We start from the raw sequence: 27836 nt of genomic DNA, 5'->3' as shown, positions 1-27836 counted from the left end.
CTTCGCAGCTTCGCTGCTTGGCCCCCAATAATAATAATAATAAGAAACAATAGAATCACTATGGGTGCCTTCGCAGCTTCGCTGCTTGGCCCCCAATAATAAGAAACAATAGAATCACTATGGGTGCCTTCGCAGCTTCGCTGCTTGGCCCCCAATAATAATAAATATAGCTGCAAGCAGCAATGCGGGGCCAAGCAGTGTGACCCAGCCTAAGTTGCCATGGCAACAGAAAGAACTGACCAGGCAGACGGTCATAGGCACGCACAGGAAGTGTTTACAAGCAGAAATGTACCTCCAACCAGATTGTTAGAGGCATACACGGCTTCACCGTCAAATTCGATTGACTGTGATGGCTGAAATTACTTCAAGTGTACTAGGTGTGTGTGTCTGTGTGTGTGTGTGTGTGTGTGTGTGTGCTAAAAGACTGCTGAGATATGAGCTCAATGATATATGAGCCAAAACACATTTTGGAAAGTTATAGCGCCCCCTAATGGCCAATGTGCACCAAATGTGGTATGGGCCCTTTTGGAGGGGTGGGGCATAATCCCACCAAGTTTGGTTAAGAATGGTCAAAGGGCCGCCGAGATATGAGCACACTTCCTGTTTCGCATCTGCACAGCCAAATTTGATTGGCTGCCACGGCCAAACGCTTATGAAATTCAAAAAACCGGGTAAGTTTTATGTGCAGCTTAGTCCAAAGTTGCCATATACCAAGTTTGGAACGAATTGGCCAAAAATTGAAGGAGGAGAAGCATTTTAATTGATTTTCACAAAATTCAAAATGGCGGAAAATATACAAGGCGGAATATGACGACATAGGATGCGTTGGATTCGTTTTGACCCAAGGATTCCAGCGATACACAGATTTTGACGATCAGACATACGGTTCAAAAGTAACAAGCAGAAATGTACATGCAACTTTGGCCTGTTGTTGGCGCTAGAGAGTTTGAGGTGGTGAGTTGAAATTTGCTGACAAGAACCTTGAGCCAGCCTAGAATCAGTGTGCCAAATTTGAAAACCTGTCGTCAGACGGTTCTATGGGTTGCCATAGAATTTCATTGATTTTAACAAAATTCAAAATGGCGGAAAATCCTCAAGGCAGAATATGACGTCATAGGGTGCGATAGATTCGTCTTGACCCAAGGATTCCATAGGCAGTGGAATTTTGTTTCTAGCCAAAACGCATCATGAGATATGAGCCAAAAGACATTTTTCCTAGTTATAGCGCCCCCTAGCAGCCAATTTGTTCCAAATTCTTTGGGGTCCTTCATGGAGGGGTGGGGCATAAACCCACCAAGTTTCGTTAAGATACACCAAAGGGCGGCCGAAATATGAGCACACTTCCTGTTTGGCGTCTGCGCCTCCAATTTTGATTGGCTGCCACGGCCAAACGCTTATGAAATTCTAAAAACCGGGTAAGTTTCTTGTGGAGCTTAGTGGAAAGTTGCCATCTACCAAGTTTGGGAGAAATTGGTCCAAAATTGAGGGAGGAGAAGCATTTTAATTGATTTTCACAAAATTCAAAATGGCGGGAAAACTATATGGGCGGAAAATGACGTCATGGGGTGCTTTGGATTCGTCTTGACCCAAGGATTCCAGGGATACCAAGCTTTTGAAAATCGGACCAACGGTTCAAAAGTTACAACCAGAAATGTACCTGCAACTTTGACCTGCTGGTGGCGCTAGAGGGTTGGGGGTGGGGACCTAAAAATTGTTGTGGGGAATGCTGAGACTGTCTAGAATGTCTCTCGTCTCGTCTCGTCTCGTCTTCTTCCGCTTTATCCGGGACCGGGTCGCGGAGGCAGCAGTCTAAGCAGGGAAGCCCAAACTTCCCTTTCCCCAGACACCTCGGCCAGCTCCTCGGGAAGAACACCGAGGCGTTCCCAGGCCAGCCGAGAGACATAGTCCCTCCAGCGTGTCCTGGGTCTTCCCCGGGGCCTCCTCCCGGGGGGACATGCCTGGAACACCTCCCCAGGGAGGCGTCCAGGAGGCATCCGAAAAAGATGCCCGAGCCACCTCAGCTGATTCCTCTCGATGTGGAGCAGCAGCGGCTCTACTCCGAGCTCCTCCCGAGTGACTGTGCTTCTCACCCTATCTCTAAGGGAGCGCCCAGCCACCCTGCGAAGGAAACTCATTTCGGCCGCTTGTATCCGCGATCTTGTCCTTTCGGTCATTACCCAAAGCTCATGACCATAGGTGAGAGTCGGAACGTAGATTGACCGGTAAATTGAGAGCTTCGCCTTTTGGCTCAGCTCCTTCTTCACCACAACGGACCGGTAAAGCGACCGCATCACTGCGGAGGCTGCACCGATCCGCCTGTCGATCTCACGCTCCATCCTTCCCTCACTCGTGAACAAGATCCCGAGATACTTAAACTCCTCCACTTGAGGCAGAACTTCTCCGCCAACCTGGAGAGGGCAAGCCACCCTTTTCCGGTCGAGAACCATGGCCTCGGACTTGGAGGTGCTGATTCTCATCCCAGCCGCTTCACACTCGACTGCAAACCGCCCCAGTGCATGCTGAAGGTCCTGGTTTGAAGAAGCCAACAGGACAACATCATCCGCAAAAAGCAGAGATGAAATCCTGTGGTTCCCAAACAGGATTCCTTCTGGCCCCTGGCTGCGCCTAGAAATTCTGTCCATAAAAATTATGAACAGAACCGGTGACAAAGGGCAGCCCTGACGGAGTCCAACATGCACTGGGAACAGGTCTGACTTACTGCCGGCAATGCGAACCAGACTCCTGCTCCGTTCGTACAGGGACCGGACAGCCCTTAGCAAAGAGCCCCGAACCCCATACTCCTGAAGCACCCCCCACAGAATACTACGGGGGACACGGTCGAATGCCTTCTCCAGATCCACAAAGCACATGTGGACTGGTTGGGCAAACTCCCATGAACCCTCGAGCACCCTAGACTAGAGCACCCATGTCTAGAATGTGTGTGCCAAATTTGAGCATTTTCCTATGTGTGGTTCTATGGGCTGCCATTGACATCCCATAGGAGAAGAAAGTTGAATAATAATAATAATAATAATAATAATAAGAAAACCGACAAACTCATTAGGGGCCTTCGCCAGCTTCGCTGCTTGGCCCCTAATAATAATAATAAGAAAACCGACAAACTCATTAGGGGCCTTCGCCAGCTTCGCTGCTTGGCCCCTAATAATAATAAGAAAACCGACAAACTCATTAGGGGCCTTCGCCAGCTTCGCTGCTTGGCCCCTAAAAAGTTGGGACAAGGCCATGTTTACCACTGTGAGACATCCCCTTTTCTCTTTACAACAGTCTGTAAACGTCTGGGGACTGAGGAGACAAGTTGCTCAAGTTTAGGGATAGGAATGTTAACCCATTCTTGTCTAATGTAGGATTCCAGTTGCTGGGGTCTTAGGTCTTTTTTGTCGTATCTTCCGTTTTATGATGCGCCAAATGTTTTCTATGAGTGAGAGATCTGGACTGCAGGCTGGCCAGTTCAGTACCCAGACCCTTCTTCTACGCAGCCATGATGCTGTAATTGATGCAGTATGTGGTTTGGCATTGTCATGTTGGAAAATGCAAGGTCTTCCCTGAAAGAGACATCGTCTGGATGGGAGCATATGTTGCTCTAGAACCTGGATATACCTTTCAGCATTGATGGTGTCTTTCCAGATGTGTAAGCTGCCCATGTCACACGCACTAATGCAACCCCATACCATCAGAGATGCAGGCTTCTGAACTGAGCGCTGATAACAACTTGGGTCGTTCTTCTCCTCTTTAGTGCGAATGACACGGCGTCCCTGATTTCCATAAAGAACTTCAAATTTTGATTCGTCTAACCACAGAACAGTTTTCCACTTTGCCACAGTCCATTTTAAATGAGCTTTGGCCCAGAGAAGACGTCTGCGCTTCTGGATCATGTTTAGATACGGCTTCTTCTTTGAACTATAGAGTTTTAGCTGGCAACGGCGGATGGCACGGTGAATTGTGTTCACAGATAATGTTCTCTGGAAATATTCCTGAGCCCATTTTGTGATTTCCAATACAGAAGCATGCCTGTATGTGATGCAGTGCCGTCTAAGGGCCCGAAGATCACGGGCACCCAGTATGGTTTTCCGGCCTTGACCCTTACACACAGAGATTCTTCCAGATTCTCTGAATCTTTTGATGATATTATGCACTGTAGATGATGATATGTTCAAACTCTTTGCAATTTTACACTGTCCAACTCCTTTCTGATATTGCTCCATTATTTGTCGGCGCAGAATTAGGGGGATTGGTGATCCTCTTCCCATCTTTACTTCTGAGAGCCGCTGCCACTCCAAGATGCTCTTTTTATACCCAGTCATGTTAATGACCTATTGCCAATTGACCTAATGAGTTGCAATTTGGTCCTCCAGCTGTTCCTTTTTTGTACCTTTAACTTTTCCAGTCTCTTATTGCCCCTGTCCCAACTTTTTTGAGATGTGTTGCTGTCATGAAATTTCAAATGAGCCAATATTTGGCATGAAATTTCAAAATGTCTCACTTTTGACATTTGATATGTTGTCTATGTTCTATTGTGAATACAATATCAGTTTTTGGGATTTGTAAATTATTGCATTCTGTTTTTATTTACAATTTGTACTTTGTCCCAACTTTTTTGAAATCAGGGTTGTAAATAAATAAATAAATAAATGAACTAACTTTCAAAGACAAACTTCACCATTACAACATCAATCCTGTATAGTAAAGCAGTGTTTGTTTACCCTCTTTCTGCGTTGCTGCGGGGGTTGGACTGCCTACTACGGTAATTACGGTAGGCGAGCCTGGGGACGTCTTGAGGAAGTTTTTCATGAATGAGTCAAGAGCATGCTAAGCGTGCTAATAAGTAGTAGAACACATAGTTTCAGCCTCGTTTTACAGGTAGAGAGTTCAGGTTTGTCTGCAAGTCAGGGTTGCAGCTCATTAATACACTATTTCAGATGTATAGTGCAAAAAAATGACTGTCATCTCCGTAGACCTTTCGCTTTGCTCCATCAGTTCTGAAGTATACATTGAGGTATTTCACTTGACGTCACAGGGTCACGTGACGCCCCGGTGTCCGCCATTTTGAAGGTCAAGCTAGCTAATGTCAACAACATAGTAGCTAGTATGTTACTGTAGCAATGTTTACGTTCAGTCATTTGGATGACTGTTAAAACCTTTCAGTCTCAAGTTTTTCCTTTACTGTATTTACTAGTTTACTGTAATTATGATCCGGCAGCTGACACCGGATCCAGTGTAAATAGCTGCCGGAGCCAACATCCGAGCTTGCCGGCGCGCGCTAGCTCCCAGCTTGCCCGAGCGCGCTAGCTCCCAGCTTGCCCGAGTGCGCTAGCTCCCAGCCGGCGTGCGCTCCGGCAAGCTCGGACGTTGGCTCCGGCAGCTATTTACACTGGATCCGGTGTAAATAGCTGCCAGATCATAATTACAGTAAACTAGTAAATACAGTAAAGGAAAAACTTGAGACTGAAAGGTTTTAACAGTCATCCAAATGACTGAACGTAAACATTGCTACAGTAACATACTAGCTCAGGGGTGGCCAACCAGTCGGAGCCCAAGAGCCACAATTCTTACTGTGTTACGGCAAAGAGCCACATCGGCACATGAAAATGGGCACACAAATATTACCCTTCCTTCTGCACGCGCGGACACACACACACACAGCCACATTGATGTCACACTCCAACTTAACCAATGCCCCACACCAACATGATAATTATACATTTACTGCAGTACCAAGACCACAGGCCAGTCATTTTCAATAGTGGCGACTGGTGAAGAAAATTGTAGGTGGGGCACAAAGGCAGACATTGTTTACATGTGGGGATTCCCCCCATTGGGGGGGTTCCGGGGGGCCTCCCCCGAAAAATTTTGGATTTCTTAGATGCAATTTCCTGTATTCTAGTGCATTTTGGAGTTACCTGTTTAACATCGAAAATGCAAAAGCCATTTTGATTCAGCTTGAATTCTCAATTGCATGACCTGCACAAGACCTGCATTCAAATAAATAAGTATTCAAATAAATACAGTCAGTCGGAAAATGGAAATTACAAAGTGCTAATTTAATTTCCTCAAACAGTACAAGCTCCATAGGCACTGGGAACAGTGATCAGTGCAAGTGCAAATATAGATAAAATATAATACAATGCTCAAATTTTTGAAAGAAGAACACACACGCACACACACAAATTGATAACTGGAAAACAAATGAACAAATACATAATGTATATACACTACATGCCAAAAGTTTGGACACACCTTCTCATTCAATGTGTTCTGTGTTCTCATGACTATTTACACTTACAGTATACTCTACTCTCACTCAAGGCATCAAAACTGAATGAGCACTCACCCACTACTCAGGCTTGCGCGCCTAGCGCGTATCCCAAGCCTCAGCAGCAGGGATGGTATGAAACTCACACACACAGTTAAATCCACAAGAACTCACCCATTACTCAGGCTTGCAGGCCCAGCGCATATCCCAAGCCTTGTGCTTACGAAGTTCAGCTCAGTACATGCTAAAATCGACCAGGAGTTTCCAAAAGGGAGTGAAGAGACGCTGAAGATTTGAACCCTTGAAATGCGACAATGACAACTGACATAGAAGGCAGAATGGCTTGCCATAACGTTCAACGAAAAAATATAAATTCTCACACTCTGTTAAAAACTACACTACATGCCAAAAGTTTGGACACACCTTCTCATTCAATGTGTTCTGTGTTCTCATGACAATTTACACTTACAGTATACTCTACTCTCACTCAAGGCATCAAAACTGAATGAGCACTCACCCACTACCCAGGCTTGCGCGCCCAGCGCAACTTAGATTCAACAGATGTGTTAATGTCTGATATTCTGTGCTCTACCGTGTGGCGGGACAGTTGGAGGTCCGATGCCATGCGTTTTAGTTGGTCGTTTTCAGGACACAAGATTTCAACAGCATCAGTTATGCATTTTTTAACGAACTCCCCTTCATTGTATGGCTTTTTAGCCTGAGCAATGTTCCAAGCCAGTTTATACGATGCATGTGTTACTGTCTCTGATTGTTTTGTAAATTTTTTGAAGAGCTGTACCTGCTTTTGTGATTGACTTTTTAACGTGATTAACTTGTGTTTACGAAGTTCACTCCCTTTCGGAAAGTCCTGGTCGATTTTAGCATGTAGTGAGCTGAAGTGACGCTGAATATTTGAAGCCTTGAAATGCGACAATGACGACTGACATAGAAGGCAGAATGGCTTGCCATAACGTTCAACGAAAAAATATAAATCCTCCCACTCTGTTAAAAACGTCCTGTTTTCATCTTCATATTTTCTTTTTGAAGTGCATTTTTTCCCTGCCATTTTGAGATCTGAAATTTAGCATATCATCTCACGCACCTGCGCATTTGTCATGATGTGAAAATACCGTAATGAAACCAAGCGAAGCACCTTTAATAAAATAACCGTAATTAACTGCAGTGAAGCGAAAACGCACATAAAACCACAAACGAACACCAACTTGGACGTGAAGGTGAGAGCCGCATGACACCAGGCAAAGAGCCGTGTGCGGCTCGCGAGCCGCGGGTTGGCCACCTATGTACTAGCTACTATGTTGTTGACATTAGCTAGTGCTAACAGCTAGCTGCTAGTACACTGCTACAACTACACCGACCCTAATAATACAGTTCTTGGTCATTGCCTGGTAACAGCAAATTTATAACGGGCCATGTCTCAACAGACTAAGAAGTTATTTCAATGACATTTAATAACATTTTGTTTATCCTGAGGACCGAAAGTAAATGAAAATGTGAACAAACCTTAACTGTAATAAGATGGCGACCACCGGCTCCAGGGACGACCCGCTGATGTAGGGATGTTACCCAGCCTGACACAAAATATTTGTAGGCATCCAAACTCTTATACGCTTTCAGATCAATACCTGTGTATGGCGATGGGTTTTTAACGACATAGGTATACAGATCACGTGGGCCGAATTCAGGTAAAGACGAGGGCTTCGTGTACTTCCGTACGTCAGTGAACAATCCTGGTGGAAGCAGGTAAACGTCGTTCTCTAAGCCTGCTAACCTCAATTTTTGCAAATCCCTCTCCCTCTGCTCGCCCTGTAAATGCCCTACGTCGCTGGATAGTGAAGGTGTTTTCTGCATCTCGCTCCTTTTTCTTTTATGTTTTTCGTTTGTCGCCTTCCTCGCATTCAAACTGATTCGAGCCGTGACATCCAAAATGGCAGCCTAACGATGCATCACATGACTTGGTCACGTGGGTGAAATACCTCAATACATTCAGCCTTGCACCCAAAGACGTCACGCATCGCCCTTCCAACAGGCAACATGGCAGCTTCCTGGTGGCATTAAAGCAGCGATACAAAAACACTCACAACTTTCTTATAAAATGGTCAAACATGCCTGAAACTTTTCTTACAGGCTCTCAATATGACAAGCTACCAGCCCATGGATGTCTTTACATTTTCTATTCCTTTAAAACTGAAAAAAAAAATCCTCCACATCTGAAGGTGACTAAAATCATTTGTAAAAAAAAAAAATAGAAAAGCTACTTAAGTCTAATACTGTTTTCTTTACCAGCATTAAATAGGTTTTTGTTGAGTTTAAATGACTAATTTCTGTCTAGTTCATTAAAAGTGATGAATAAACAGTGACAGATAAAATAATTGATAAATAAAATGGAGTAGTTTGCACTTTTTAAACAGCAGCTTTACAGGGAAGATGGCTTCAGTTCCGCAGTTTTACTGCTGTTTTTACACGAGCTCAGTCAAATACAACCACATTTCTCTCCAACACAGCACTTACTTTTACTCAGCACTCCATGCTGGGCTTCATTAATCTCACCGCTTCTGCCTGGAGTTGGAGTTTTTCTTTATTTTTATTAATTTCTCCGAACAGCAACAAAATGGCGCCGAGGCTGAAAGAGAAACACTTTCACTTTCGGAAAACTGATTCACTCCGACTGATGTGTCGTTCAGGGAATGAATCGACTCTTTGATTCGGCTCTTTTAGATGGATTTTAAAGCAGATACGTAGAGCCTTTATTTTTAAATAAGTTTCTGAGTGGATAGGATCTCCATCCGTGACTCTTGTATGCTGCATAAATGGGAATAAAAATATATATTTTTGAGAGTTAAAATCCACCGCAAAGTTGTTATTGGAGCTGAGCCAGCCAGCCCTCAGCGCATGACGTCACTGCAGTAACCGGTTTTAAAGTGCATATTCTGGACGAATTTCGGTTTTTTTTATATGAAAGTATGTCCCTTTACACACTCATCCAGAAGGGTAATTTTGCACAAGGCCATCTGTCTACAGCAGAAAAAAATAATATAAAAAAAAACGCGTCTGGAAAAATCCCAAGGGAGTCTGGAGCCAGATTCGTGACGTCACCTGCGGAAGCGCCAGCAGGCTGCGCGAGCTTTGCACGGTTTCAGTGCACAGCCTGTGTAGACCAAGCGCTCCCATTTCTCTCTCATTGTCCGGTCTTTTGGGAAACGATGAGTACTAATCCCATCATGACTGGTGTTGCTACACCCTCCTACGATACATCTGTTAACCATTTTAATAATTACGTAATAACGTTGAATAAATTTGCAGAAAATCACCAGGTCGTTTTCTCATAAACAAACCAGCGCTGACGTAGGATTCAGAGGGAGGCGTCCCGCACGCAACGTCACGAAAATCAATGTTTGCCAGGAAATCCAAATGCCAAGTTTTTTCAGAGCTGGACCAATTCGCATCAAATGGCTTGATTTCAACTGAATTTTTCTTGTATTGCACAAGGTAAAAAAATTGCAGAGAATGCAGAATGTGACTGATATTTGACTAAAGTTTAATATAAAATAGGAGAATTACATTGATCTTCCTCCTGAATTTACCCGTGATATACACTTTAAGGCCAAGGACTTTGACAGCTATAGACCAAAGTCATATAAATAAAAATTTTTGGTGAAAGTAAGAAATACCATTATTGACTTGCTCAACTCAGACTGATTTGACTTCACTGATTGTGGGTTGACTCTCATTAAAACAGGATAGATGTTATAACTTATGCAACATACATGTACATGCATGCATTTTCACTGATAAAATGTAAAAGGCTCATTAAATAATCAGATGAACTGAGACAATCACATTCTGAAGCAAATTAAATAATCTTATACTGGTAACTTAAACACACAATACAAGTTATATGTATTAATCTAAATGCAGGTAAACAATGTGTTGTTTTTGTTGTTTTGTATCCAAATGAGAGTCAGAGCTTACCCATCTGTGTTCTCACTTCTTGAAGGCCGATCTTGTGGCTGACTGTTTTGAAACAATCTGGCTTTCAGTTGTTCATTCAGTTCTCCATTCATTCACTTCTTCCATGTAAGGGAGAGGTGGCAGCAATATCCAGTTTAGAAATAAGATGGCTGGTCCACTCTTTCACTTTTCTTCATACTGTGTATTCCGCCATTACCGTTCCATCCCGAGTTTTAGCAACAACCCTCAGCTCATGCTCCAGGAGGACTGGTGCAACTGAAATCACTTTAAAAAAAATAAAATACTTTCCTTTTCTTGTTTTATTTTCCTTTAATTGTTGATACTGCACCCTCTTTCAATACGGGCTTATAGCCAATGCTCCTCAACAGATCAGAGGTCTCGTATGAGTCTTCAGTAAAATGTGCAGAGCAGAGGAGAGACCACTTTGTAGGTGCCCAATGTGCCCATGAACTTCTCGCAAAATGCATCCAAATCTTTGCAGTTCGAACATTCTTGGGCCATGAATGCAGCATAAAGCCACCTTCTGTCATGTTGCTGCACCAGCCAAAAACACATCTACATGGCATGGCGATAAATTAACTCAAAATGGAGAATCGGAGTTGCAGTCAGCTGTGTGTTTTACTATAGTGGAAATGGCGATGAGACTGAAAGACTTCCTGCTGTGACATTACGGATGTCAAGGTCATTCCCTCAGACCACTACCTATATAAATCACTAATTGTAAAAATTACTATATTAGATTTATTGTTAGCACTTAAAACTAATCCTGTGCCATTCTTGAGGTCTCAAGGCATTTATAAATGAAAGTGAGACCATGGTTCTGTGTATATGCTTTCAAGTAAAAAAGCAAACAATGAAATTGAAATGTTTACTCATTCAAGTAGACTCTGAATATAACACAACACATAATTCACATAATTATGCACAATTCCATATATGTTCCATGTGTTATTTCATAGCTTTGATGTCTTCAGTTTTGTTCTACAATGTAGAAAATGGTCAAAATACACAAAAACCTATGAATGAGTAGAGTAGGGGTGTACAAACTTTTGACTGGTACTGTATATATGAATGTCATCCAAAAAAATTTAATACAAATCGAAACTCTAACCAAAGAATTGGTCTCAGTGAATAAAGAAATGTTTATTACATGAACTGAAAAATGGGACAAAAAATCCAATAAAGTAATCTAATGTCGAATTAAATTAAATCTTATGGAATCAGAAAAGGTCAAAATCTTTATCAGACTAATCTGTTATCTGTTTCTATTCCCTAAATCTACTGGGGTATCATACATGTGTGTATTAGAGCTCTTCTAAATCCAGTCCCTTTATTTCAGTAAATGCTGCGCACAGTGTGATGGCGGTGACGGTCAGATGAATCCGAGTCTTCGAATCATGAGTCGAGTTTTAGAGCGCGAGACAAATGAATCATCGCTTCGAGGCGAGGATCAAGTTACATAAAACCACGTGACCTAGGACACAGACGGTATGAGGGTCAGGGGCCACAAAAGGAAGGTGGTTTCCTGTTACCCGGAGGCATGTGAACCAGTAATAAATATATAAATTCTATTGCACAGAATGAAAAATGAAACTAGACTAATCATGTAAATAATGGATGGAACAGAGAGTTACGTGTAAATATTACAAATTAACTATTTAGAAACAGATTGATCCCAATTCATAGCTATAGTTACAATTTGTGTGTAATCAATCATCTAATAATAATAAAATTAAACAAGTCCTAAATTAATTACAATTTACTGCATAATTATAACAAAACAATAAATTATTCTAATAGAGTGCTCCGAGATTATGCTAAAAATAGTAACACTGCGGTCTGCGTGGCCATCTTAGAAGTCACTCGCTCCAGAGCGCTCATAGAGTACAGATCATAGAGTACACATTCACCGATTCGTTTCCGCGTTAGAGGGCTTAGAAGCTTGGATTTTTTAAGAATTTAGACATCTGAAGTGATGGAGCACTACTGTGAAAGTTTGGATAAGCAGGCACGTTTCATTGGGAATGTAGATCCATACACTGTTAGTGAGAAGGAATGGAAAGCTGACCCCAGCTTGTTGCCGCATGTGACATACATCGATCTTGTGAACTATCTAGTGTTTCACCCAAGTCTATTTTGTGAACTAAAGCATGTGTACATAAACATTACTAGGCCTAGATCTTAAATGCCATTTGATGCAACAATGCACTGCAGTAGACATAAGCTGCCTAATGTGACAAATATATCCATTAATCATTGCTGAAAGTGCATAGAAAAGATAATAGTTTGTATCACATTTATTTTAGTAACTATGAAATTCAAGACAATTTAACCTACCTGTCACAAAGTGATCAGAACAAATCCAGATACAGTCAAGTTGTCCTAAATTTGATCGGTTAATGGCAGCCAGCCACTGTTGTCTCCTCCGCTCGCTTTTCTCCTGTGCTGCAATTCCCTGGTTAGTCACGACTTTAGGTAGTCTGTGGAAGCCTTTGCCACCCTTTTCCCCCGGCTACTACAGCCAACAATGACACAAGTTTTCAGCATTGTCACCCCTTTTTGCTTCGCTGAACAACAACAATGCACTGACACAGCGACCTTTGACTTCCAATATGGCCGCCGCTGGGTTCGCACTGACCTCGAAGCACTCTATACTCCATTTATTAGAAAATATTTCCATCCAAATTAATAGTTCTAAAACATTAAAGTTTTTTGACATAAATTTCAAGAAAACCTAAATAACATCAGGTAATATCTATTTATAACGATATCAAATGAAAATAAAATCTCATCTCATCTCATTATCTGTAGCCGCTTTATCCTGTTCTACAGGGTCGCAGGCAAGCTGGAGCCTATACCAGCTGACTACGGGCGAAAGGCGGGGTACACCCTGGACAAGTCGCCAGGTCATCACAGGGCTGACACATAGACACAGACAACCATTCACACTCACATTCACACCTACGGTCAATTTAGAGTCACCAGTTAACCTAACCTGCATGTCTTTGGACTGTGGGGGAAACCGGAGCACCCGGAGGAAACCCACGCGGACACGGGGAGAACATGCAAACTCCGCACAGAAAGGCCCTCACCGGCCACGGGGCTCGATCCCGGACCTTCTTGCTGTGAGGCGACAGCGCTAACCACTACACCACCCCTGAAAATAAGATCAATATAACAATTCAATAGTATAAAAGGCCAATGTGTGTGAAAGAAAATGAGGTGTGAGATATTAGTGTGAGCCCTGAGGAATAATCTATAAGTTATTGAACTCTATCAGGATCGATTCATGTGTGATGTGAATTATGTGACTGAAGAACGTCCCGAAGAATAGGTGGAGCGCTGAAGGGCAGACAGGCGGGTCGTGATGGTAAACCCATGGTGATGTAGTGCTTAGCACTGTTGCTTCACAGCAAGAAGGTTCTGGGTTCAAGCCCAGCAGCCGATGGTTGCCTTTCTGTGTGGAGTTTGCATGTTCTCCCTGCGTTTGTGTGGGTTTCCTCTGGGTGCTCTGATTTCCCCCACAGTCCAAAGACATGCAGGTTAGGTTAACATGGGGCGGCTTTGGGGTGAGATTGGGCTGAAGTGTCCTTGGGCAAGGCACCTAACCCCAACTGCTCCCCGGGTGCTGTAGCATAGCTGCCCACTGCTCTGGGTATGTGTGTGTGTGTGTGTGTATTCACTGCTTCAGATGGGTTAAATGCAGAGGTTAAATTTCACTGTGTGCTTAAGTCTGTGCTTGAGTGTACCGGTAAGTGGGACAAATGAAGGCTTCTTGCTTTGGCTTCTTCTTCTTCTTCTTCTTTTTATTCTCACAATTGCTTTTCAGCTCAATGTAATATTTTATCTTACACACACACACACACACACACACACACACACACACACACACATATTTAATACTTTTATTTGGATCTAATACAAGGAAATTTCTTATTACAGATCCAAATACGGATGGAAGTAATTTTCATAGGATTAGTAAGAACAGGTCAATCACAAAATGTCATGTGCTATCCATTGCTATTCATTACTAGGACAAATCAATCACAGTGTCCCATACTATACATTACACTGTATTGATAGTTAGGAGTAAACATGTAAAAATAGGCATGGTTAAGGGTACACATGGCATCTCCTTCTCCAGATTGATATATTGCCTATTATGGCAGAGATTGAACAATACTTGGCAAGCTTTTTTGAATTGTCCTTATTCAGTACACAAAATTGCAGCCCACACAGGGCAAATCCATGTACATGTCCCAGGCTGCCAAACACTAGAACAACAAGTTTACACCTATAGCCCTGGTTTGTGACTGTACCCAAAAGTGGCTGGTATTTTAAAAGCTTGGAGTGGTAGCAAGTGTCCATGTATAGGTCAAAACAACAACCTATTTCCACAAAAATAACATTCTTATTATCAGCATCTATAATAGTGATGTCAGGGGTGTTTGGAAAAACACCCCTGACATCACTATTATAGATGCTGATAATAAGAATGTTATTTTGTTACTAAGGGGAGTGTCTTCATGATTAACGCTAAACCAGTCCATTTTTACTGCACAGTGGTTATGAATTTTTATTGAAAGTCCGTGCACCTCTTTGATGTCTTTTGTTACCAGGTCCACCAACCTGTCATGCCATGCTATATAGAGACCTTTATAAAAGTTGCATCCATTTAAAATGTGTGCAACCGTCTCATTGTGATGGGTAGTGAGATGGAGAATGCAATATGGATAATGTCTAGATGGATACCAGATGGCCAGATTAGATTTAGTCGGTAGCACTTGAAGACGGGCTTTGATGGTAAAAATGAGGATATCCTCACCGATTGAGGTATTGGAGTATATAGTATGAGACAGGGAATGATTTGCATATGGTAAACATGCCAGTTTCCCTTGTAGCCTAAGGCCTGTCCAATGTTCTGTGCTCTGAGATCGCCAAATTTTAAGTATGGCTGCTCTCACGCTTTCAATTGGTAGCTCTTGTAATGTGTCATGGAGTTTGTAAGTGATGAGGGGGTAGGTGAGTGGGTCTGTTACAACATTTTGAAGCGCCACTAGTGCGCTGTCTGATCTCACCCACTTCAAGTTTAGTCCCATACAATTACATAAATCGTTTAGATCAAGCCAATCAGATCTCACCCAGAATCCCGCAGCTTTGATGTTTAGTTTACCGTTATTTTTAATTTGAAACCCCCAAAACTGCTCTTCACCCTCCCTGGCGACTGGAACTTTGTGCCTGTTAAGATGTTGTATAAGATATGCACGAGCCATCTCTCTCACTGTCAGGTCGCTATTATGTAGCATGTTCAGGAGGTGGCTGGTTTTCGTGGCCGTGTATACCCACTCAACATTTGCAATACCCAGATCTCCTTTCATGACTGAAAGATGATGTCTCTAGTTGAGTGCGTATTAAGGCCAAGCCACTTTCTTACCAATTGCACCATTTTATTGTTTAGATCTATGAGTGTCTTCTGTGGAATATGGACATTGGCGAATAAATGCTGAATTTTCGCCAAGGCTATTTCTCTGGTGGCCTGAAGCTTCATGATGATGGGTAGGGGGCTGGAGTCAATGAGATCCAGCCTATTTAAATATTCGCTGATAAGCTCCGCCAGTTGTTCTTGCCAGTTACCTGCCACATTAAACTTGTGTCCAAGATATGGATATGTTTCGTAGCGTGAATAAACTCAAATTGGTTTTTGAAATATTGTAAATGTTGGTGGCTTGTCTGATTCTGCTGAGTACCAGCGGTTGCCTCCGCTGCGCCTTTTGTAAAAGACAGCACACTTGGCTTGTTTCACCTCCAGTTTGGACCACTGCAGAAAAGTCTCTGTGCAGTTAAGCATCTGGTTGATAACGACCTCGTCTCTCGATGCTAGCTGCACATCATCTGCGTATCCTTGAACTGGGTTTGGAGAGCGCACCCCCGCAGGCGCACACTGCTGTATCCATTTTAGCCAGTTGTTTAAGGCCAGGATGAAGTTGACCGCACTCCATGGACAGCCAGTCTTAATTCCGATTTTCAGCGGGATCGGATCAGTTAAGGTGTTGTTACAGATAATTTGAATGAACAAGTTTTTGTATACATCCCCAATGATATTAATATAAATTTGAGGAAGGTTTATTTCTTGAAGTGCATGCAGCATTACTGTGTGAGATAAGGTGCCAAATGCATCTCTAAAGTCCAAGAAAACTGCGTAAAACTTACACGAATCGTGCTTAAAGTCGTCTATTCCAGTCTTTAGGCAGAAGGTGTGTTCATTCATCCCCTGTCTGCTGATGTAAGCCTTTTGACTGGTAGATAAGATTTCATTTTTTATAAGCCAAGGTAGAATACGGGCAAGTAAACACTTCATGAACACTTTATAGACCGTCAGCAACAATTAAATGTCTCTCCATGTGGAGGGATCATCAGGGATATTGTCTTTTTTTGGGACATGGTGTATTAAAGCTCCTTTCCTGGAATCAGGAACTTTACCATTTAACAGGCATGCATTGAAGATATGGGTGAGAGTCGGACATGATATTTGCTTTGTGGCTTTTAGCGTCTCATAAGTGACTCCATCGGGGCCACTCACTTTATTATTTGGTAGGGCGCACATGACTTTTTCTACCTCTGCCACTGTGAAGGCTTGTACCTGGAGTTCACAGTCCGCATGGTCAGAGGTGAATTGGTGTTGCCACGGTGCATCTTGTATTGGGGTGTGTTCATCTTTACCATATTTATCAGCATAATATGTTTGAACAAATTCAATATTATTAACCACGACAGGTAGATTTGGGTATGCACTATTGTTTAAAATTATGTCAATTGCTTTCGATCTCCGGTGTTGCCATACACACACACACACACACACACACACACACACACACACACACACACACACACACACACAGCATCATCTCATCTCATTATCTCTAGCCGCTTTATCCTGTTCTACAGGGTCACAGGCAAGCTGGAACCTATCCCAGCTGACTACGGGGGAAAGGCGGGGTACACCCTGGACAAGTCACCAGGTCATCACAGGGCTGACACATAGACACAGACAACCATTCACACTCACACCTACGGTCAATTTAGAGTCACCAGTTAACCTAACCTGCATATCTTTGGACTGTGGGGGGAAACCGGAGCACCCGGAAGAAACCCACATGGACACGGGGAGAACATGCAAACTCTGCACAGAAAGGCCCTCGCCGGCCACAGGGCTCAAACCCAGACCTTCTTGCTGTGAGGCAACAGTGCTAACCACTACACCACTGTGCCGCCACACAAAACATCAATTAATAATAATTACTGTTCAAATATCTGTAGATAGCAGATGATGGTGTGGATCACAGGTTGCCTACGAAATGTAAAATCAGTTGGTAATATTAATTTTAAAATATTGAAATGATTAATGATTAAAAATTAATCTGATTAATTAATCAGATTAAGTATTCTAATGATTTTGTAAACAATATTATTTTCATTAACAACAATAATGAATGTTTAATCAGTGTCTGAATTTTTGTGCTTTAGTTGCACGCAGGAGCTTTAATGCTAAAAGAACACAAATGTGATGGAAGTCTGTAGCGTGACCTTGAACTTGACCTCTACTGAAATCTGAAAGCAGTGTGTGTTTTCTTGTGCAGATATTACTGTGGAGGGCCAAGCCTTTACTGAACATGCAGGACAACACAGAAGACAAATCAGCCAACGAGTCAACTCCACTGGTTATACATGTGACTGAAGGGGCATGGCTGAAGGGCCAGTGTGTCTGTCACTCAAATTGTCGGTGTGGCCTCTGTGCCGATCTAAGACATATTCAAATCGTCCCCTTGAGTTGTTTTAAAGGCGTGTGTTTATTCTGGTTTCAGTTGAGATGTGCAGCTCCTCTGCCCGCTCTCGGGAGTCCATCTACTCCGAGCTCACCCTCCAGGCCACAGGGGATGCCGCAGAGTAGGAGTGGCCCCGTCTCTGACCCCACCTCTGGCCCACCCTGGCTCCCGGTCCCACACAGTGGTCCTCTGGTCTCCATGCACTTGTTTGCCACAGACAGGTTTGAGCAGAGAGCATTGGGGCCCTGCGTGGTGATGGTTCATGCATGAGTGTACGCCAAGGTCAGAGTCACATGCCGTATCACCGCTGTTTTCTTTTCTAGCTGTGTTGATGATTATCAGGCGCGATGGTGATATGAAGACGTGATGGTACAGAGTACATTTTGGGGTTTATCAAGATTATAAATGCAGCACGGCCTTTAAACGGGTCACGAACAACATGTTCACTCTAAACATCTAACATTTAACATTGTCTCTGTCTCTCTGTCTTACTTTCTATCTCTCTCTCTCTCTGTCTCACTCACTATCTGTCTCTCTTTGTCTCAATCTTTCTCCCTGTCTTACTTTCTATCTCTGCCCCATCTTACTTTTTATCTCTGCCCATCTCACTCTCTATCTGTGTCTCACTGTCTGTCTCACACTATCCTTTTTGCTGTCTCTGTCTCACTTTCTATCTCTGTCTCACTGTTTCTCCCTGTCTCACTCTGTGTCTCACTCTCTATCTGTCTCTCTTTGTCTCACTGTTTCTCCCTGTCTCACTTTCTATCTCTGCCCTGTCTCACTCTCTGTCTCACATTATCTCTTTCACTGTCACTGTCTGTCTGTCTCACTGTCTCCCTGTCTCACTTTCTATCTCTGTCTCACTCTCTCTGTCTCATTCTCTCTCACTCTCAGATCTCAGGCAGTGTGGGGGTCAGTGAGAAGTTGGAGGTGCATTCCTGTATGTTCTCTCCTCTATCAGACCCGCGTGCTCAGACCAGGTGGTCCATTATCCAAGACTTCTGTCCTTTACCACACACATGGAGACACAGACAGAACGCAGAGCAGATAATAATGGAGACAGAGACACAGAGAGCGATGAGGGAGAAAGAAAGGACAGTGATGAGGAAAGAACGGAGGAAGACGAGACTGAGAAGGAGCAGGACACGAGAGAGGACGAGATGCGTCTTGTTGCAGAAATGAGGGACGATGACGAGCAGTCAGACAATCAGAGAGACAAAGATTTACAGGGAAAAAGAGACAAGGTGTCCAGAGGAGTGGGCGTGGAACAGCGGACAGACAGGACAGAGAGGATGGAGAGGACAGAGAGGAAGTTCCAGCTCAGGTTCAGCTTCATTCTGCGGCCGGTGTTTAATAACTCCATCCAGTTCCTGCACTGCAGCCTGCAGCTGTGTGGAGACGCCACTGAGACCCACAGAGACTGCACACACACACCTGCTCCCACACACACCTCAGCAGCTCAACAGGTAACACACACACTTTATTTTAAAGTGAAATAACAGCTGATTTACACTGGAATAATATCCCACCTTCATCTCACTTTAACTAGAATACATATTCTCTCTCCCTCTCTCTCTCTTCTCTCTTTGCCTCCCCCTTCTCTCTCCCCTTCCTCCCTCTCTTTCTCCGCCTCTCTTTTTCTCTCTTGCACCTCACCCTCTATCCCCCTTTCAATCCCCCCTTCTCTCTCTCCCTCCTGCTCCCCCCCAAGTGTGAGTACAGGAACTTGTCCAGGCCAGTGTTAGTTACATATCTCCCTGATGCACTGGCTGGTCTGGTGCCTCCTCCTGCTGGTCAGTTCTCAAAATTACAACGTTACACACACACACAAATAAATCAACAAATAACAATATATACTAAAAAATAAATAAATAAATAAATAAATAAATAAATAGCAAATGAAGTTTGATTTAAACATCTCATTATCTGTAGCCGCTTTATCCTGTTCTACAGGGTCGCAGGCAAGCTGGAGCCTATCCCAGCTGACTACGGGCGAAAGGCGGGGTACACCCTGGACAAGTCGCCAGGTCATCACAGGGCTGACACATAGACACAGACAACCATTCACACTCACATCTACAGTCAATTTAGAGTCACCAGTTAACCTAACCTGCATGTCTTTGGACTGTGGGGGAAACCGGAGCACCCGGAGGAAACCCACGCGGACACGGGGAGAACATGCAAACTCCACACAGAAAGGCCCTCGCCGGCCCCGGGGCTCGAACCCGGACCTTCTTGCTGTGAGGCGACAGCGCTAACCACTACACCACCGTGCCGCCCTGATTTAAACATCCATATCTTAATTTATTTTTGAATAATTTAATATACTTCTGCAAGTGATTTTACGAGGTATTTTATTTAAAAAAATTTGTCTTTAATTTCACTTTTAACATTTTTTATGTTCATTTCACATGTTTCATTTTCACACATTTGTGTGTTTTGTGTGTTTTAAAGGTAAATTGGCTCAGCCTCGTATGAAAGAGACGATGCCCAGGCACAGCTCATCCAACAGTGGTAAAGAAAGACACACACACCAGAGTTAATAAAGTAAACTAAAACTCAACAGAATTGCAGGTAAAATCAGCTTCATTTTTGTTTTCGTTTTGTTTTCCACCTCGTGACAGTAACAATCTAGTTCCAGTAGGTGGCAGTAATGTAATGCCAGCTGTCATAAACCATTAAATAAAATGTTTGCTGTGCCTAAATACACTTCCACAGGCATCTCATTACATTACAGGCATTTAGCAGATGCTTTTATAGAGTAACATACAACAAAGGGATACGCCACACAGTGCTCCTGGAGCAGAGAGGGTTAAAGGCCTTGCTCAAGGGCCCAACAGGGGCAGCTTGAGAGTGCTGGGGCTTGAACCTATGACCTTCAGATAAGTGAGCCAGAGCCTTAACCATTAAGCCACCATGCCCAAAGTATACTGGATTTTGCAGACGTGTGAGCGCACTAGTTGAACTCATGCACACTACTGCTACTGAATCTGCGTATTCACACGTGCACAGTCAGTACACACGGAGACAAACTCTGGGACTGTGTGCATGACCAAATTTGCATCCTGAGCACCATGCATGCACCACTTACTGAAGTAGGGGAGAGTGGGGAGGAGTGAGCCATGGGGAGAAGTGAACCACTTAAAATTTTTCTAAATTTAGCCAGGGTTTATCCCAGTTAACTTGTCATATGAAGTCACCAGGGAATTCCCCTGACTTCAACCCAGTGGATGGAAGCCTGGCACCCTGCTCACAATAGGAGAACAAAAGTCTAAAATTCAAGGTAGTAAGTAAATATTTCACTTAACATGTTTTTTCATCCTATTGTCTAATAAACAAAGATAACAATCACATTGTTGTTGTTGTTTATTAGGCATGTACTATGGTATTGTGTGATGACATAACCTGGGCCACATCCTTCCGTTCAAATGTAGGTCGACATCAGAAGCAATGGCGGGTCGTTTTGGGAGGAGTGAGCCACACAGTGCATGGGAGGAGTGAGCCTAGGTTAGTTGGTTATTTGGCTAAGCGTGCCCATTACTAGTATCTCATTTCAGATTATTTTGGTGTTTCGGCTAAAGACAGGCCTCAGGTTTAATTATGTTTTATAGACTGTAATACTGCTGTGCAAACACGTGTTCCTACAAAAAAAAAAATTATAGTAGCTGGACTTTTTTTGTTAAGATTTTAGATTTTTTTGATATCTTTACTGTTTTACAAGTTTTACAGTCTGATTTGTTTTTTTAATACGTTTCATTTGTTACAGTTCAAATAAAAGTTTGTATTTCATGACAAATGTATTTGTTCATGATTTCAAGCCTGTGGTCCAGTCCTCCCCATGGGGTGGTTCACACCTCCCTTAGATCGGGAGGAGTGAGCCATAAAATTAACAGGCTTTTTTTCCCATCTGTAGAACTGATGGTTGCACGATTAGTTGTACAACTTGGTTCGTGTTGCAACTACTCTGAATACCTTTCATTTGCATAGGATCATTTTAACTTCAGCCCTTTTATTTTGGCTAGGGGTCCAAAAATAAAAAAGCGGCTCACTCCTCCCCACTCTCCCCTATGCTCGGGCCATTTTGGAAAGCTAATTTTTCAGCGCGCTTTATGACAAAGGATAATTGAGTGGACAAAATTCCTTGGTAGAGTCAGGAATGCTTTACAATGAACTCCAGTCATTATTCCAACAAATACTGGAACTCAAGAGGGATCACCTTCTACAAGAGAGAATTCGAGTTGTAAATATATTTTTGGGCTGTTTGTCATGTTTTGGGGTTTTGGTGCTAATTTTTGTACACTACACTGATAAAGGGCTCTCTGTAAGACATGATATGTTCTTATATGGCTGCAATTGTGGGCAGCACGGTGTAGTGGATCACACTGTCACCTCACAGCAAAAAGGTTCTGGGTTTGAGCCCAGTAGCTGACAGAGGCCTTTCTGTGTGGAGTTTGCATGCTCTCCCCGTGTCTGCATGGGTTTCCTCTGGGTGCTCTGGTTTCCCCCGCATTCCAAAGGCATGCAGGTTAGGTTGATCGGTCGCTCTAAATTGACTGTAGGTGTGAATGGTTGTTTGTCTCTATGAGTCAGCCCTGTGATGATCTGGCGACTTGTCCAGGGTGTACCCCACCTTTCGTCCATAGTCAGCTGGGACAGGATCCAGCTTGCCCTGCACAGGATAAGTGGTTACAGATAATGGATGAGTGGTTGCCATTGTAATGTCTTCTTCGGCAGTCCATCATGTACAATGTTGGCCATGTTTTTGGGAGTTTATTTTTGCCAAGTGCATTTTGATTAACAATCTGCATCGGTCGCATCTGAAATGGAACGTCTGCGATCGTGAGCTTTAACAAACTCTAGACTCTGATTTTCAAGGGTATTAGCTTTATAGGGTGGGCAGTGCTGTCCCTAAACAGAGCTGCCTGGACACTCACGCAGCTGCCTGTACCCTGCTGTTGCCCAATGTTCAACAAGGTAGATGTTGGTAATCTAGTATGAGCTGCCTGGGTGCAGAACTAATGCTAGCAGCTCCCAGCTCCTCAAACCTGCTGCTGTTACATACACTCCATCACCACAGGACCTTCCACGCCTTCCAAAACCTCCTCTCACAACATGCCTTGCACAAGTATAGTTCCCCCACCAATGGCCTCTCTGGACTTCCAACCCAGGACTCAAGTGGTGCACAGAAGTGCAACAGACTTGATGGATAAGGCAGTTGCCTCACAGTCTGATGGTGCCATCCGTTGACCAGCATTTTGGTTCCTGTGCATGTCACCGAGGTGGCTGTACCACTGACCCCAATGGCTTCATCTGCCACAGACCACCATCAGACGACCTGATGCCGACGTCCTCAGTTGGATGCAGTTGAATGTCATGCCCAGGATGTGCCAAAATAATGAATTATAGATGGAAGGAAGGGTGAGTGGTTACCACTGTTGCCTCCAGGTTCTGGGTTCAAGCCTCATGGTTGATGGGAGTCTTTCTGTGTGGAGTTTGTACATTCTCCCTGTGTCTGTATAGGTTTCCTCCTACAGTTCATAGACATGCAGTTGAGGTAAAATACCCAGCCACGGGAGTTGTACAAGGCTACATCCACACGACAATGGCAACGAGATTTTTTTTTTTAAATGGGCAACGGATCAGTAAAATATCAGGTACATATGGCAACGCAACACTTGCTGAAAACGATGCAATACACATGCCACACCTCTACGTGTGCTGTAAGACGGTCCAATCGGAGACACCAGAACAATAGAAGAAGTATGACGCATGCGCATAAACCCCTTCTTCTGTAGCATCAGCCACATAAAGTTTTGATCAGTAGCGTAAAATAGTATCTATTGTCTAAGACACTTATTTATATTTCATATTAAAACGTCTATGTAAATTAATACATAGAAAGCCTGGCCAGGCACTGAACATTCTTCTGCCTTCACTTTAAGAGAAATTCAGGGCGAGCATGAGCCTAGGTTCTTCCCTGTCACTCACCCTGTCACTGTCACACGCACACACCTTCTCACTCCCTAGCCTATGGATATAGTCCCTTTAAATCACGTGCTCGTTTTTTGAATGGAGACGCGGAAAGAGGAATGAATGGGGGTAGATGGAAGCCGGTACGCCAACATTCTGATATCCTCCAGAATTCTTTAATGGTCCAGAATAAATTGAATGCTACACGTTGATGGATTACTTTGTTCTTCTACGCCCTTTTTGAGGAATGTATTGTCAGACTTAAACCAACATCTGAAGAGGTGAGATTGCTCCTTTTTTTTCCTTTTTTTCCTTTTTATTTGTTGACAACTCGCATCAAGTTCATTACACTTCTACCTGTCATGAAGCACTCACAGTCATGTGGTTGTGATGTCATCGTAAACAAATCCGTTCTACTCATCCAGACAACTTCGCAATGGCACCGTTGCCAGATTTTTCCACTCTGGAACCCATTCTCAAAAGATTTCATTTTGGGGCACCCAAAACGTCGGTGCCGTGTGGACGCCAGGCCGAAACGATAAACAATTTTATCAGATTCACCTGAATCCGTTGCTGTGTGGACAGAGCCCAAGTGAGTGCATATTTACTACCAGTTCCAAGCCCGGATAGATTGGGGAGGGTTGTGTCAGGAAGGGCGTCTGGTGTAAAACCTACTCCAAATCAAATATGCAAAACAGATCCGCTGTAGCAACCCCGAACGAACGGGAGCAGACAAAAAAAAAAAGATGAAAGGATGGATGTAGAGTAGATTTATTTGAAGGATTATAAGATGATGGATAGATAAATGGATGGATGGATTGAGCTCAATAAAGTCCATGTACATTTTATATCTTGCTGAATTCCGAATAGCGAGCCACAAACTAGCTTTACTGAAGTGATTTCTGCAGGAACAAACACCATGTTAATCAAAACAGCTCCCCTGTTTTCATCTCGCTCTCTTACCTATGATGATAAGTCTCAATGTCATGTCGGATATGACAACTAACACAAGTCACCAACATTACAAGCAAACACCATTTAGTTACAATAATTTTAAATGGACCAATCCGTAGTGACCTTTAAAAATATAAATAAATAAGTAAATAAAGCTTATATTTTGGAAGGAACAAAGGAGAATTCTTTATTAAAGACCTACAATAAAAATGATAGTCTGACCTGCCATGATATCCAGCTTCGTTTATTTGAACAAGCATGGATTTATTTTTTCATTTTGGCTATAAACGTATGAAAAACATGTTCAGTGACACTCCTGTTTGAGTCAGTCAGAGTCACAAACCCTTTTTGTCTTATATTTTAATTATTGATAAGCTTTTTAAGTAGCAGCTAAATAGTAAACAACTTGTGTCCTGTCTTGTTATGATGGGATATCTATGGCTGTGCACTGGAGTTAAGGTGCTTTGTGCTTGTGTTTAGTTGTGAGCTCCATGCTGATCAGTGTGATCGCTGCATTCCTGATGGGTGCCATCCTGATGGGTGTGCTGTGGTGTATCTACTCCTGCACAGGTACCACACACCCCTTTGTCCCATACAATAACCCTAGTGCGAGAATGTTGTCAGGAATGCAACCGTCCAATGAAATATACTGAGATTAGGTACAATAAGGTAAAGAGAGCAACAAAGAGAGGCTGAATACTTATGCAACCTTTACAAAAGTTTTACATTTTTCATTTATGAATAATTTAACAAACTATATAGCTTTCCTCCTGCTTCAGGATTATGGCTGCAGGATGGAGATCCACCTTCAGACAACCTTCAAATCCAAATCCTAGGGTAGAGCTTCACATGTTGGTTTTTCCTTTTGAGTTGATTTTAAAAAATTAAAAAAAAAAAAAAAGCCTTCAACTCAGCTGACATGGTGGTGATGTGTTTCCAGTCTAGCATGACTCTCCAATCCTCAGCCAGACTCTCTTAGTATTATGGGCTGTTTATTTTGTGTAGGTTCATGACCAATAATCCAAATGACGTCTAGTTCAGTTCCTGGTAGAAGCACTAGAAAATGAAGAAAGTTCAAAGATGGGGAGGGAAAATACTTTATACAAGCAACTATGCGCCATTTTTAGAAGAATGTCATGTGGTGGTGGTGTTGCCAGGGAGATGTGCGACTGTCCATAGAAACAGTCTTCAGGAGACTCCGAGTTCCTGGAGCCCAATGTCGCCGCTGGAACAAACCACCAGCTTGATGTAGAGGTCGGTGCCCACAGGACTGCCTCAGTGGTCCAAATTAAACACAAAGACTTTGGGTGTTAACTAATCTTGAAATAATTAACAGGGATGTTTTTGCTGTTTACTATTTAATGACACTTTTCTATATGTGTTCATTTACAGGGGCTGGATGATGTGAACAAGAAGAGGATGATGGTGTGTGTGTGTGTGTGTGTGTGTGTGTGTGTGTGTGTGCGTGCGTGTGTGTGTGTGTGTGTACTTTGTTGTGTTCCAGACTGCAGGACACATTTGGACAAACCTATGTACATCATGATAAACTGTAATTTCATGAGCCATGGACTTTATAAACTCATTAACGAGCCTCCGTGTGTGAAACCACCGTTTACTAATTAAACACCAAAACCACTTCAATCAGCACCACTGCGCCAGATGTTGACCTTTCGATGTGGCCTGTCTGTTAGATGATAAAAGCTATATCTTTTGAATTCTGGATCGTGATTGGTCCAAAGGTGTTGATTTATGTTTCTGCACTCCTTCTGACACAATACCGTTTCTACGCTGTTGGTCATTGTGATACAGTAAAGTTTTCCGGAAGGACATGTTTGTGTTTGTTTAATGTTTATGGAAGGAGTCTCCAGTGTCAGAGCTTTGTAACAGTTAGACATAAAGCTGTCGCTTTAAGTTTTCCAACGCCTTCACAACAGAGTTTATGCTTTACACTTTACAGGTTTCTCTGTCACAGGACGAGTTTTTTTTTTCTTTTTTTGTCATTTACTTCAAGAGAGGTGGCTGAGAGAATAACTATTTTTATTCTGTCTACATTCACTGGATATGAGCGATCGCGCACTCTGATTGGCTACTCTACTACTAGGATATCAGCTCATATACCATGAGTAGAAAAAAACAAAATGGCGGCATGTGTTGCTGAACCAACCGAGGACGAAATAAAAACTCTACTTGAAAACAAAACCCAAAAAAAACCAACAAAATATGGAATAAAAGTATTTGATGGTAAGAATGTATCTCTTTTGATTTAAAATTTTTCAAGAATTATTATTACATTTTTCACAAATTGCTCCTGTCATTTCGCCGGTTTGTTTACATTCTAAGTGGAAATGATTTTGTCAGACATTTTGTATAAAGTTTTTATCAAATTTTGTGAAAATAAAAATGCTCTGTTTCTCAAAACCCAGTGAATGTGGATAGAATAAAACAGTTATTCCACTCAATCTCGTCGTACATGGCTTATAGATAACTCAGTGCTATGCGCCTTGTTGGCTATCAGCTCATGTACGACTCGATTTTGTGGAATAACTGTTAAATAGCTGCTGTAACGTAAGTGAGAACAGGAACTAATCTTGTTTTGTGGATGTTCCTCAACATGAAATGTAACTGTAAATGGACAAAAAGTACGTCTTCCTTTAAGGAGTAAAAATGGTTCGAAATGTTTGGACTTTTTATATCAGGAGAATGAATCAGCTTTAGGGGTGGGAACGGTAACTTTGCTTCTTATCAGCCTGTCCTTGATTATTACCCCACCACCACACCTTTAAATGTTTTATTCCTTACTTATTACATTTTGACTTTTTGTGGATGTC

General features: G+C 42.8%; 1 protein-coding gene and 1 pseudogene across 6 annotated transcripts in view; both read right to left on the bottom strand.

Annotated features, from left to right (window-relative positions):
• The window catches only part of LOC132870647 (NACHT, LRR and PYD domains-containing protein 5-like), a 147381-nt pseudogene extending 138451 nt beyond the window's left edge, over positions 1-8930 (bottom strand).
• Positions 1-27836, bottom strand: part of LOC132870646 (NACHT, LRR and PYD domains-containing protein 12-like) — a 426251-nt gene that overhangs the window by 298254 nt on the left and 100161 nt on the right. The window lies entirely within an intron of this gene.

This window comes from Neoarius graeffei, chromosome 22 (assembly GCF_027579695.1).
Source record: "Neoarius graeffei isolate fNeoGra1 chromosome 22, fNeoGra1.pri, whole genome shotgun sequence".
NCBI lineage: Eukaryota > Metazoa > Chordata > Actinopteri > Siluriformes > Ariidae > Neoarius > Neoarius graeffei.
Note: the sequence above shows the minus strand (reverse complement) of the source record. Positions and strands in the feature narration are given on the sequence as shown.